Source organism: Lygodium microphyllum, chromosome 29, assembly GCF_053477565.2.
Source record: "Lygodium microphyllum isolate KBCC chromosome 29, Lygodium_microphyllum_v1.1.10, whole genome shotgun sequence".
Lineage (NCBI taxonomy): Eukaryota > Viridiplantae > Streptophyta > Polypodiopsida > Schizaeales > Lygodiaceae > Lygodium > Lygodium microphyllum.
In genome coordinates, this window is record NC_141163.1 from 76685966 (window position 1) to 76700725 (window position 14760).

Below are 14760 nucleotides of genomic sequence, written 5' to 3' on the forward strand. Positions count from 1 at the left end.
ACAACGGAAATTTCTTTATCTTCTTCATGCTTCTTTGGCATCCTTTGCTTTTCTCGATCTTTTTGGTGTCTTTTGATATTCTTGGACTCATTCTTGGTCTTCATGCTCTTCATATTTAACTTGTTCTTTATTATCTTGTGCTCTAGTTTTCCTTGTGAGGTCCTTTTGGTCTTCTTTCTCAATGAGTTTGAGATGGGTACATTGTTGTGACTTGTCATGACTTGTTGAACTATTACATAAATCTTGGGATACATAGCTTTTGGGATTTCATATGGCTTTGACTCATGGCTTGACATTACATTGGATTTTCTTCTAAGATCATACAACATCTTGTCCTTCATTTTGCTTTCTTTGTCACTCTTTACTTTGCTTGCAGCTTCTTTGACTTTGACTTTGCTCTTCTTGTCCCCCTCAAGCAAAGATACCATCATTTTTGAGGCATCAAAAATGTCTTCAAGGTCTTCAAATAAGATCATTGATTGCACTTTAATATGGGTAGCTACATTTCTTCCTGCAAGTAGGTCAGACAAGTCTTCCATGTAGTTGAAGTGAGCAACAATTACTATGTCACACTTCATGAGAAGCATCCTCATAAAAGACTTGATTTTGGTTATTTCCATGATAGAAATCAACTTCAAATAACTAAGAATATCCAACAAAAAGAGTTACACTTCAATGTGTCAAGAGACACAGGCAAAATAGTAGCAAGAGATACTAGCTTGATCTCTTGCTAGCTTGATATCAAGTTTGATGTTGCCTGATTTCAGGTAGTCTTCTTGATCTTCAGGTGGATTGCTTGAAATCAAGTGGCTTGCTCCAAATCTTCTTCTTGAAGGTCTATACCTGATCAAATCCAATTTCCAGAGACTTCAATGAGTTGAGAACAGTGAGGAAATGAAGTGAAGAAGGAGCTTGAGGTGAGAAAGCTATGGAATTAGGGTTTTTGATAGGTAGTCCCGATTGGTTTTCTGCTTATAATAGCTCGTAGGGGACATAATTTGATAAGATATTTGAGCTGGAGAAGGCTTGAATGGTGGTCTTTAGAAGCACTAAGATTGCAATGATCATTGCATCGTGTGTAGGGAGTATAGGCGTACAGACAACCAGTACGCGCAGTTCAGGGCAATGCGACGAATTTCATCAATGCCGAAGCCACGGAGCAGCAATGTTGTTGATTAAGGTGCCAAAGAGGAGCACAGGAAGTCAAGGAATATATATCAGTGCCTCCATAAAAACCACTTGATCCACCCTCCTCTCAAACCTGCATGAGAGCGAGGAGTAGCACACATATCTCGAACCCGACCACGGGCTCACTGTATCCACATCTCCGTAGCATCCCCCAAAACCACTCCCTTTGTCCCCAAGCCTAGAGCGTCAAATCCAAGTCTGGAGCATCGACCTCGCCTATTACAAATTGAAGCATCAGAGTGTGCCGATGTAGATCTAATAGAATAGCTTGATGGTGTTCGAGACAGCTCCTAGTCTGAGCCATCTGATTTGGAAACATGCATGTAAATATATCCTACAACTCCTCGTCGCTCATTCCTCGACTCATCTTGCTCTCCAAAATATCGTCAAAGGTCACTTGCACAGACAAAAAGTGATGTTAGCATAGTCAATATAAAGATTCAAGCAAAGCAAGGTAATATAACTATCTAGTAGGAATCTTGTGGAGATATGGCTTGTAGAGGGAGATCTGAGAGCTCTAATGGAGGTAGGTATAGTCTACTAGTTATGGGTGCCAAGCAGGGCTGTGAGAAGAAGGAGTAGGAGATGGGGTTCTAGACTTGTCCTGAGTTGATGAACTGAGCTCAAACTAAGCTAGATGAGAGTGGAACAAAGCTAAAGGAGTAGTGGCATGCCCAGACTAGGCTATGATACCATATAAAAAACACAGATCTAGAGCATGTGGCAGGAGCTATGGAGGGATGGAAGATGAATATACAACTCATGATGACATAGACTTAGACTAATTGTTACACAAGTGAATTAGATTCCAAGATAGATTAGCTTGGACTCATAAGCACATTATTGTGTAAGATAAACAATGACAATGACAGTGACTCAAACTAATAGTTCTATTATCTTGTAATGAGTGTCAACCAAGTACATGCCTTTATAGCTTTTGGAAAGTACCACTCTCCTCACTATGCATATGGGATTATGAACATCTCTTCCTACAACATACATCATTTGTCTATCTTCTAGCCTCTTTAGGGCATACATCTGTTGGCATTGCATTGTTGGTCACTATATAGGTGGTGTTGGAAAAGTTCTTCTGCTTCCAAATACAATGTGTAAGTTTTCTTCAGTGAGCGTGGGCTGGTATATAAACATGTTGGCATTTGCATCCATCCCAAACACTCGGAGGTACACATAGTATAGGTGCTTGCATGCCAAATATGCTTTTTCTTCTACAGCATAGTCCATGAAATCCTGGCAATTACATGTTGGATTCTTTGCAATGTGCACATCATAACACTCATGCATGACACTTGAGTTAGATGTCTCTAGTTTGAAAACCTCATGCCTCAAGGCCTTCACTGCTGTATGGCCCTTCACAGTTGCATTTAGAGCCAACGTTGAGTCTATCCTTTTCCTTGTAGACTGTGAAACACCTCTTGGATATCTACACAAGCCCTCGTTAACATCCGCCTCTTGTGTCACCTTTTGTAAAACAAACCCACCACTTTCCAACATGTGGATTTCTTCTATGGTCAAATTAGTGCCTCATGCCAATGGTCATACTTGTGGAACCTTGGGCAGTGCGTGTTGAATGGAAAAACAAATGTTCCATGTATGGTCCACACCATCATTACAAAACCACATGAATTAGCATTGCATTCCATATTGATTGCTAGCTTCTCCTCTTGAGCTATACCACTCCATGATGCCCCAAAATGAAGGTGCAGGCACCCCCCATGTGACATATTTTTAATAGGTTTTTTGCATTTTCCCTCTCTAGCTCCCAACTATCCTTGACATTGTACACGACTGCGAGCTAGAATCCTTATTATAGCCCAAACGGTGTCATGAAGGACTGTCTCCACCACCATTTCCTCCAAACAATTTGGTAATACTGCCTTGATTAGTTGGAAGTAAAAGGATACTCAAAGTTTAGTTTTCTTGTACCCTTTCTTTTGGGTATGTTTTCGGTCACATACTCAGGCCTATGAGATGCGTTGGCTTCCCCGGACCCCACTTTTCCATCAACCTTGCGTTTTCTTTACTATAGTCACATTGTCCCCTCAAAATTTGGGATGTTTATGCAATTTAGTTCCTCTTGCCACTTCCTCAACCATCCTTACCATTGCTCGAGGTGTGGGCCTAATTCCTTGTTGTAGTTGACTCAAAAGCTTCTCTGCACTGGGTCCTGCACCATGGAACTTTCGACCAAAGAAATACATGTTGTTTTGTGCTCTATAGTAGAACGTTGGTCAAATCACTAACACATGCATCATATAAGCAGACAGATCCATTGAATCCCTCCCTTGCCAACCAACTTGCATGCATTGGCTCTACCAAGTTCGTGGTTGGCATATGAGCAATGTCCTCCACCACCTAGACAAAAATACAACACGACAAGATATGGAGCGTGAGAAAGCAAATGCACCACACATCACATCCTACTATTACGAAATAGTCTTACCTTGACAAAGTGTTGCCTCCAACGTGGATATCTGATATGCCACCAACTAAGCCAACAATCCATTGCTGGTATATTGCAATCCGCAACTTTCCCTGAGGCTCACCAAGCCCAAATGAATCGATATTGCATTGTTGCATCATCTTCCGTGATTGCACACCTCCACATGCAGCACAAGCACTTTTGCTCATCTTGAAAACTCTTGTGCACATACTGTGATGTGTGTATTTGGAGACTTTGTTCCCAATGAAATAAGCAACATCTCTCCCTTCATTGCATTACGTTGTCCAAGACCACCATTGAACACTGTGCAAATGGCCCTCCAATTGGCAATTGCCTCGTCTGCCATGAATCCTCAAAAATCAGTGCTTGGGTATCCACACTTCTCCATCACCTCATTCATCTTTGTCCAAAAAAGAGCTTGTGCATATGTATCCTCTTTCTTCTTCTCACATATTGCCAGAGTCATCAACTCTTGTACACTACAGAAACACAAAAAAGGAATGGGAGAGTAAGGAGAACTATGTTACTTAAGTTTGTGTTGTGATGGTAGAATCAGGTAAGAGAAACTACCTTTGGTCATACACATGTGTTGCCATGGTGGTCCAATCATTAATGTGATGCACGTGGTCAAAGCATACCGTAGGTCCCCAGTGCCATTCCGTCACTAAGTCAACCCCTGAGATTGGCCCAATTGTTGACATTTTGAATATAAAGCACCTACTATCATTGTCAACGGCTTGCCTAGGGAATAGACTACCATGGAAAAATCTGTATGCACAACGTTACTTTAACTTTAGAAGATGAGATTCCATTCCCTAATCACTCTTAGCGTGTGCCACATGGACCATGTGTTTGAGCCTGCATGCACAAAATATTGATCTTCATATGCATGGCCTTTTAAAGATATTTTGAAATGTGTTGTTGTGAATGGAATAATATGTTACTTGTTCCTTTGGATGAGTGGTTGGAGTTCCTCAAGCATTGTCAAGAGTTCAATGTCAGACATGGGGATACCTTACTCATGAACTAAGGCAACCATCACTAGCCTTCTAGCCATAGTCATTTGCAGGTGTCGAGGTCCAGTTGCACTAAATTCTCTTACCATTTCCTCTATAGTCTTTCACACCTCTTTGACATTAGCTCTATATGTGCCTCTTTGCACCTCATGGTTATGTGTGCCTTGATGAATAAATAGTCTTGACATTGGCCTTGCTAACATCACATAATACACTACACACTCACACTTGAAGAGTAGGATGGGGGGGTTCTTACAATAGAAGAATCCAAGGCTTCCAAGACCAACAGAAGCTGACATTCCAATAGTCAGTATGGTGGTACTGAGTTTACCTACACAGCATGTATTTGGACTTGATTAATGCGATTTACTTGCATAGGGTACTAGAACCATGTCATGCAACTCTGCAATCACTTTAATGATAGTGGAGCGAATGAAGAATCTTGCACTTGTCCATGCCACCTTGTTTAGGGAGCTAAAAATTAACCTACTAGTACAATCTCTATTGGGACACTCTAGCTCTATGATACATTTGCTTCAGCGAATAGTATCGAGGAATGCCATTGATGTTGATGTGGGCTTTGTCCAGCAATGGCCATCGTACTTTTGCTCCATACCCTCCATTGGACGCATATTGTCTACTACTGGTGGAAGCTCGTATGTCACATTGCTATCATAGAAAAATGGGATCTCCTCCTCGATGTCAGCCCCCTGAAGACATTATGTACTCAACCACACTTATAGCATAAGAGGATTGTCGCATCCCCTCCTCTTCCACATCAAGCGTGATAGGGATGGTTTTGTTTTTCTCAAAGTCTAAGGGGGGTGGTGAAACTTCCATAGTGAAAGTTGTTTTCTCAACGCTACAAGTACTCTAGGTGAGGTCTATGGTGGGGGAAGGCTGCAATGTAGGCCCATTTCCTTGTTCGACAAGATAGTCTTGCGAGACCAAGGTATCCACAACATATACCTAGACAGCCTCATGGTCATTGTTACAATGGACATACATGCTTTGTATTCGGCCATTTGCATGGGTGATAGCAAGAACATAGTAGCCATTGTCATTGCGAATGTCTTCATTCTTCAACATCAGGAACCAACTACTTGTGTAGTGCTTAATAGGTTTGGCAGAGGGATGATACATATATGTGGACCTTGGTATTTGGTGTAGCACTGGATGTTGGATTTTCCAAAGCTATCTGCACATGTATGAATACTCATGTCAGATATAGGTGTCATTGAAAGACTTAGTGTGGGTGTATATCATATACGAGAGAGAGAGAGAGAGAGAGAGAGAGAGAGAGAGAGAGAGAGAGAGAGAGAGAGAGGGGGGGGGAGAGAGAGAGAGAGGGGGAGAGAGAGAGAGAGAGGGAGGGAGGGAGGGAGAGAGTGTGTGTGTATACACGCATGTGTGTGCCTGTGAGTGCTATATATATAAAGTATTTGGCATGAGAGAGAGAGAGGATATAAAGATTTGTGTGTGAGGGAGAGAGCAAAAGAGGGAGATAGAGAGTGTGTGTGCATGAGCGGATGTGGGTGAGAGAGAGAGAGAGAGAGAGAGAGAGAGAGAGAGAGAGAGAGAGAGAGAGGGAAATGTGTACGTACTCCGAGATTAAGAAAATAATCCACAACTTGACGGAGGGGGAGGCGTTGTGTCATAGGGGGTGTGTGGCCTTATATAACCACTTTGACATAGTGGGGTATTAAATGCATGTGTGAGAGAGAGAGAGAGAGAAAGAGACAGAGATGGAGGAAGGGAGATATGTGCCATACGAAGAGAGAGATGTGAGAAGGGGGAGTGCTAGTCATATTTTTCTACATCAAATATTGGGCCACCGGAGATCCCTTCTTTGGTGATAAAATGATCCCAATCCACATGCTCTCTAACTCATCAGCCATCTTGGCCCACAAGCACACACTCTCTCATACCGTGGACCCTAAACCCAAATAACTAAGATAGATACGGGCATGCCGGCGGCCCCTTTCTCGGTGAAGCAGAACTATACTAATCCACATGCACTTGCACTCTCTCTTCATTCCCTCAAAAAAAAATCCCATACAACTAACGTATTAATGTACAATCGTATTAATTAATTAATTAGTATTACTATTACAATACATTGATTTATATGAAATGATTAATATGAATATATAAATTAATAAACAAGTTAAGTAATACTAATATACCAATAGTTCACTTCATACTAATTTATTAATATAATAACTAATTAGTCAATAAGCTAGTTGATATACATGAATTAAAAAAAAAGCTAACTATTATCAATTAAGAAATTAATTAATAATTTAATTGATATAATTTGACCAACACACTAATTATCTAATCAATGAACTAATGAATACCATCTTGTTAAATATTATTTGATTTATATAAAATTATTAAAAATTAATTAATAGATTAATATTAATTAATTAAGTAATAAATAGTTTTAAATACTTAATAACTATGTGATAAAATTATTTAATATTTTAAATAAAATAAATACATAATAAGACCATTACCAAATACTACTTGAATAAAAGACATTTATTGGTTATTAAAAACTAATTTATAACTAATTACAAATATTTAAGTAATTTATAACTAATTAAAAAACAAATTATTAATTATAAGCTATTAATTTTGATGAATTATTTTTTAATTTTAACTAACTAGTTATTGGTTATTACTAATTATTTTTTAGTTCGTAGTTATTAATTTTAAGCAATTAGTTATTAATTTCAACTAAGCGATCAATATATAATTTTATTGACTAAGTTATTAATTAATAGTTAGTATATAAATTAGTTATTAATAATTATTAATTTAAGTAATTAATTATTTAACTAAGTAACTAATATAAAATATAATATTATATGTTAATTAATAATTAATTTCTTAATTGGTCAAATGGTTACTTTATTAGTTACTTGGTTTTTAATTGGATAATTAATTATTAACTGGTTATTAATTTATTGGTTAATTAGTTGCTTAATTAATTACTTCTTATTTTTAGACTCAATAAATAGTTGACCTAATAATGAATTTTTGACTCAATAATTACTTGCTTAATTAATTTTATTCACTTGTTTTGACTCAATAATGATTTATCTAATTAGATATTTAGTATAATTAATTAATTAATTACTAATTTAATTTACTAATTAAGTTAATTAGTTAGATTAATTAGTAATTAGTTAATTAACTAATTAGTTACCTAATTACTATCAAATAGTAATTAAATCTTCAATTAGTTAACTTGCTAAAATTAGAAATTAACTAATCTGTAATTACTATTAGTTAATTACTAATGTATAATAATTACTATTAGTAATTACCATTACTTAATTATTAATTAATAGTAATTACTATTATTTAATTAACTAATTTTAATTATTATTAATAAAATACTAATTACTAATTGATTACTTGAATAACTGATTATAAACTAATTACTAATTAATTCAATACTTAATAGTTAATCTGTTAATAATTAATTAATTAGTTCATAGTTAATTTTATTCACTTATTATTTGACTCAATAGTTATTAAACTAATTAGTTATTTAGTATAATTAGAAAAATAATTATATAGTGAATTAATTAGTAAGTTAATTTACTAATTAAGTTAATTACTTAGATTAAGTAGTATTTAATTAATAATAATTACTAATTAATACTTATTTCTACTAGTTAATTATTAATTAATAGTAATTGTTAATTACTAATTAATTTATTACTTGATTAACTATTAATTATACAATAAATACTATTAATTAGTTAATTAATTAATCAATAACTATTGATTAATTAGTTAATTAATTTCTCAATTATATAGCTACTAATTAATAGTATTTATTAATTAGTTGATTAAGTATTAATTATATAATAATTACTATTAACTAGTAATTAACTAATTAACTAGTTGCTAATTAATTACTTAGTTAGTCAATTAATTAATAATTATTGATTAATGAGTTAATTAATTTCTCAATTTAGGAGAAATTCAATAACATTTTTTATCTTTTTTTGTCTTTATATGAGAGAGAGAGAGAGAGAGAGAGAGAGAGAGAGAGAGAGAGAGAGAGAGAGAGAGAGAGAGAGAGAGAGAGAGAGAGAGAGAGAGAGAGAGAGAGATAAAGTGCGAGAGGGCAAACAGATGGACATTGGTGGGCAGATAGAAAGAAGCAACAAGTGGGAGGACAGATATGGTGCAGGCGGACGGATGTGACATAGGTAAGTGCTAGGAAGGGAGGGCCCCCTCCCCCCCCCCCCACCGTGCCGCACCAAAAAGTCCTCTTTCCCCCCTCCCCCCCATCCTCTTCCCCGCCCCTCCAAAACACACACAAAACTCTTGCCCCCCCCCCCCCCACCCCCCCGCCCAAAAAAAAAAACTATTAATGGTTCAAAGTTTGTTTTTGATGTTGATGAACTTAATTGTGGTAGTGTCCTGGTCCAATGAGAAAGGGGCTATAGCTTACATATGATGTAATGATAATTATGCTATTCATGAGTTAGAGAGATTAGACCACACACATCCTCAACTTATGGTAGCATTATCTTCTTGATTATAAGTTTCCACTAGTGAGGTAGACCACAAAAGGATCAATTGGATTTTAACCTAGCCAAACCTCGCTATGATATTTGTTAATTAAGTAAATATTTATTAATTAGTTGAGAAAATGGGGGAGAGAGAAAAAGGGGTGATGAGAGAGTGGGCATGTGATATGTGTAATTTTTTCTAGCCAGAAAGGGATCACCAACAGCCCCTTATTGAATGAAATTTTTTTCTAGCGATCCATTCCTTGCGAGAGTAACTTTTCACCCAACTGGATTTGTGGGTTTTCTTCGCCTAATAAGGGGCTATTGGCGACCCCTTTTTGGCGAAAAAACAAACCACAGATCTGAGAATATATAGCATGGGAAGAATAGGGACCAATAGGGTATAGGTTTTTTTTTCACCCAAGAGCGGAAAAAAATCCCATACCCTATTGGTTCATATTCTCTCCATGTTGTATATTGTCGGACCTATGGTTTGTTTTTTTGCCAAAAAGGGGTCGCCAGCAGCCCCTTAATGGGTGAAAAAAAAACCACAAATCTAGTTGGGTGAGGGAAGAGAGAGTAATAAAGTGATGGGGGAGGGATGAGAGAGAGAGAGAGAGAGAGTGTGTGTGTGTGAGTGAGTGACAACATGAATAAAGTAATGTTTGAATGGGTGTGTTTTTAAAGCAATAAAGCAATGTTTGAACGATTGTGTATAAGCTTCTACTTTGTATGACTATCTCATATTACGCTTCTGGGAGTATAAAGATCTACTATTTAGAAAATTATATCTCTCTCTTTCGCTCATAAAGTTAATTAAGTAAATATTTGTTAATTAGTTGAAAAATGGGAGGAGAGAGAGAAAGGGTGATGAGAGAGAGGGCATGTGATGTGTGTAAATTTTTTCACTAGAAAGGGGTTGTTGTTGGCAGCCCCTTACCGGACGAAAAAATTTTCTGGTGGTCCATTCCTTGCAAGAGTAACTTTTCACCCAATTGGATTTGTGGGTTTTTTCGCCTAATAAGGGGCTGTCGGCAACCCCTTTTGGGCGAAAAAACAATCCACAGATCCAAGAATATACAACATGGGTATGCATTTTTTTCACCCAAGAGTAGAAAAAAAACATATACCCTATTGGTCCCTATTCTTCCCATATTGTATATTATCGAATCTCTGGTTTGTTTTTTTGCCAAAAAGGGGTTGCCAACAACAACTCCTTAATGGGCGAAAAAAAAGCCACAAATCTAGTTGGGCCAAAATTTACTATCCAAGAATGGGTCATCGAAAAAAAAAAACGTTCGATAAGGGACTGTCGACGACCCCTTTTTAGTGAGAAAAAATTACACACATCACATGCTCTCTCTCTTCCCCCCCTCTCTTTCATCACTCTTTCTCTCTCCCCCTATTTTCTCTCTCCTTCACCTAAAGGACCCATCCCCCCTCCCCTTTTCACATTGCAAATCGTTCCACTTTCAGTATGTGACTCTCTCTCTCTCTCTCTCTCTCTCTCTCTCTATCCCTCCCTCACTCTGTCTCCTTTGTCTTTAAAAGGACCCCCTCCCCTTGCACTTCAACTTCTTGTTTTCTGTCCCCTACCCTCAGTACAATTCTATCTCTCTCCCCCCTCTCTCTCCACACCTCTCTCTCTAACACACTCACACATACTCTATCTCACCATTCTATCCCAGGCTTTTCCCCTCTCTCTCTCCCTGTCCTACTCTTGCTCGCTCACACACACACACACACACACACACACACACACACACACACTCTCTCTCTCTCTCTCTCTCTCTCTCTCTCTCTCTCTCTCTCTCTCTCTCAATCTATCCCCGCCTTCCTCCCTCTCTCTATCTCCTCCTTCCTCCTTCCTCCCCCCTCTCTTTGTCTCTCTCCCTCTCCCTCGCTCTCACTCTCTCTCCCTATATCTGCCTCTCACTCACTCACTCTCTTATCCCAATGCCATCTCTTCCTTCCCCCCTTCGCTCTCTCTCTCTCTCTCTCTCAATTGGTATTTCATTGGTAGGAAATTGAGAAAGCAATATATTTGTAAGAAATAACCCTAAGCCCCTCTATCATGGCTAAATCTGATTTCAAAAGACAAGATCATGTCACACCCTTTACGAGGGTGATGAGAGGATTGTAGAAGGTTTAATTCGACAAACGTTCCCCTCACCGAGCTTGCTCCCTAGACGAGTGGGAGTTCCTTGTGAATACTGAGATTGACGTTGAGGAAAACACAATTGTGCAATGACCAATTGAACAGACGGTAAGCAGCTCCTCTCTTGATTTTTGTTACGATTGCTCTATCTCCCCCTCTTATCCTATTTCAGATCATTGTTTGCAGGAAAGAAAGCAATGACCAAACAAGTCTCCCAAGGACTCTAACTTGCCTCCATGATCTACAACAAGATGACATGCTATTGTCACTGGCAACATGCAATCACAAGGGGGGAATCGCCCTCCAAGAGCGAGAGGAACAGTAACACAAATGCGATCATTGGAGCTACAAGCAACCCTTGCAATTGCATGTGGGGAAGGAGTGACATTAGGAGAAGGTGGACATGCTTTGATGACACAAGCGAGGAAGGGTAAGAGAAAGCTCCTACTATCGGAGAGTGATACTGATGAGGAAAGCAACGACCATTAGAGCATCGAGTCCTTTAGTGCACAACAAGGGCATGGCCATACACAAACCAAGAAGAATCAAACACAAAGAACCTAGAAGCGCATTACAGATGCTGGCAAGACTGTTCTTAGAGTCACTTGCGATAAACGTATTGTGTAAGCATGCATAGAAGACCAGTTGGAAATGTTGAATGATGAGTGCTTGCAAAAGATGGTAGCATGATTTAGATTATGGTTTTTATTTCTTTACATTGATTGGACATTAATTACTTCATCATCTCATTCAGATGTGGATATCCACCCCTTTGCCACCCATTCCATTACGTTGTTTGGTTTCCATGCCTACAATTAGACAAGTCACATCAAGGTACAAGCAACTCTCAAAAACCTTTTTTAGCAACGGGTATGTTAGAGGGATGGGTATATTCATAGTGTCATTAGAGACTCCAAGACACCAGTGCAGGAAGGGGCTTGATGATATGATTAGAACTGCTTGGGACCCCCATTGGCTAAAGAAGCATGAGGACTTAGAGGTAGAAATTAGCGGCACCGATTAGGCCTCTTTGTCAAATTGCATGTTTTATGTTTGGGATGGTAACCATCGGCTCACAGCATGGATGAATGAGATACGCACATATGAGTGGCCCTAAACCGTAGAACCTTAACATTTTGCAATGTGTTTGTTTCTTACATCATCCTCAACATAATTGACTATTTGCAATAGCCTTTCCAGATAACGTGAGGCAACATGTGCGGGCTGATTGTCGCCTTGTGAAAGTGACAAGTGTGGTAGAGGGGGAAATTTTGTCAGTTATTTCTCGTACAAATAGGTATGCAATGGACCATATTCATGAGATCCTAATATAGAATGTATGCAGGCTAGCAGAAAAGGGGGTTGTCCATACCTCATATTCAGACCTTGTTTGTGAAGCAAGGATGCTAGGGCAGCAAGCTGACCACACAACTATTTTTGACAAGCTAACTGATGAGGCAAAGGCATGGGTGCAAGCACACAGAAAGTCGACGCCCATTCTCGCATGGTACAAGGAACCATTGATTGCACTAGCCCATGTTATGTGGAAGGTATGCAGTTCTTCAAGATATCTTAACAATGTTTTTTGTGATGTATTTTTCCTAATGCAATGATGTTGTCCCTAATTGCCAAGTGCAGGACGAGTATGATATGGTAGTGCGACTGGACACAGCTCTCTAACTCTGAGTTTAGAACCAAGTAGGGCGAGGCGTACTATAGTGTCAATGAAAAGCTTGTCAAGAAAACTTGACATTTGCTAAGAGTTGCAGACCCCAGCCTCGGAGAGAAGTGATATCAATAAGTTGCTACCTCTTTGTACTTGGCATCTATATATACTCATACTCCATTGGTCCAAAGTAACAATGTTTTCATCAATGCAAAACTGTCTCATGCTTGGAGTGGGGCTCTAAGATAGGGGGTGTATTGAACGAGGAGAGAGTATACACATTGGCATCCTCAAAGCTAAACGAGGGCAGACCGCATAAGGATATTGAAGGCCATGGAGAGTTCTGACAGGAAAATTTGAATGTTGATGGCCATGCCTAAATGTAGGTTATTCTTGTTCATCTAAATTATGTGCATCATAAGTTTAATGAATTGGTATAAAAAGACATATCTTTGATTCGAGTAGATGGAAATGCACCATTTCGAAGTTGGGTAAGACAAGAGACCTTTTGGGCCATGTTGCAAGATGGCAGAATGAGATTGCTTTTGAGTTGGGAAGACTACTATAACATTCAAGTGGAACACAATTTGTTCTTCCAATACACCCAAGAGATAAAGAGAAAACATAGAGAGCAAATGTTTCGCACTGTCTTCAATGATTTCAAGCCAGACGAAGATATAGAGTCACAGAAGTCAATGAAGTTGGCAATATGGAGGCTTCTGTAGAGGTTGTTCACAATATCCTTCTTTAGTAGCATGCCTGCAGTCCTATCTTGCCAATCCATTCTAGATTTTTAATGGTGACTTTGCAAGTTAGGTTCATGTATGGGCAAATGGAGAGGAGGGCTATTCAAACTCTGCTAGGAGAGTGTGAGGGACTGGAAAAATATGCAGGAGGATTAGTGCATGTATGAGATTTACTAGATAGATCAAGAGTGGGATGAGGAGGCATATCGAAGATGCCCTATTTTCCTCGACTATCCATGTGAGAGCTTTTGCTCAACCGCCAAGACCCATGGACCGCTTATTGTTTCAAGTGTTCCAAGCCGAGCACTAATGGCTACCTCTCATATAGTCGACATGCCATCCATATCTATGGGTGTAGTGATCTTACCTCCATGTCGATCGAGTTACCTCCTCTCCCTCGCACTCCGGTAGCTCCATGATCCAAGTGTAAGCTTCAAGCAAGCTCCATCCTCAAGCTCCAAGCTCCAAGCTCCATCCTCAAGCTCCAAGCTCCAAGCTCCATTGCCATGAGCAAGACTAGAGAAGAGAAGAGAAGAGAAGAAGAGAGGAGAAGATGGAGAACTCCTCCTTGGTCCCTCACCCTCACACACTCACTCCCTCACACTCTCACACTCCCTCTCTCAAGCACAAGCTCAAGCAAGCAAGAAGAAGAAGAAGAAGAGGAGAGCCACTTTTGGCCACACACAAGAATGAGCTTCTCATTCACTTTTCAACTTTATATACAAAACTCTAAATCCCTTTTGGGCGGTTATCCCCTTATCCCCTTTTTTACATGGCTGGCCGTGGCCTTTAGGCCCTTTTTCCCATTGTCCTTCTATCTTCCCAGCTTCCTTCCTACCGCCATCTACCTTTACAAATTGCACGGGTGAGAGCTTGATGCTCTTTAAATTAAACCATGATGTGCTTGCGCTCTTTTACAAAAGTATTGACTTACACTTTTTCTTGCCTTTTTCCTTTATTCAGGACTTTTCTGCACTTCTTGCGCTT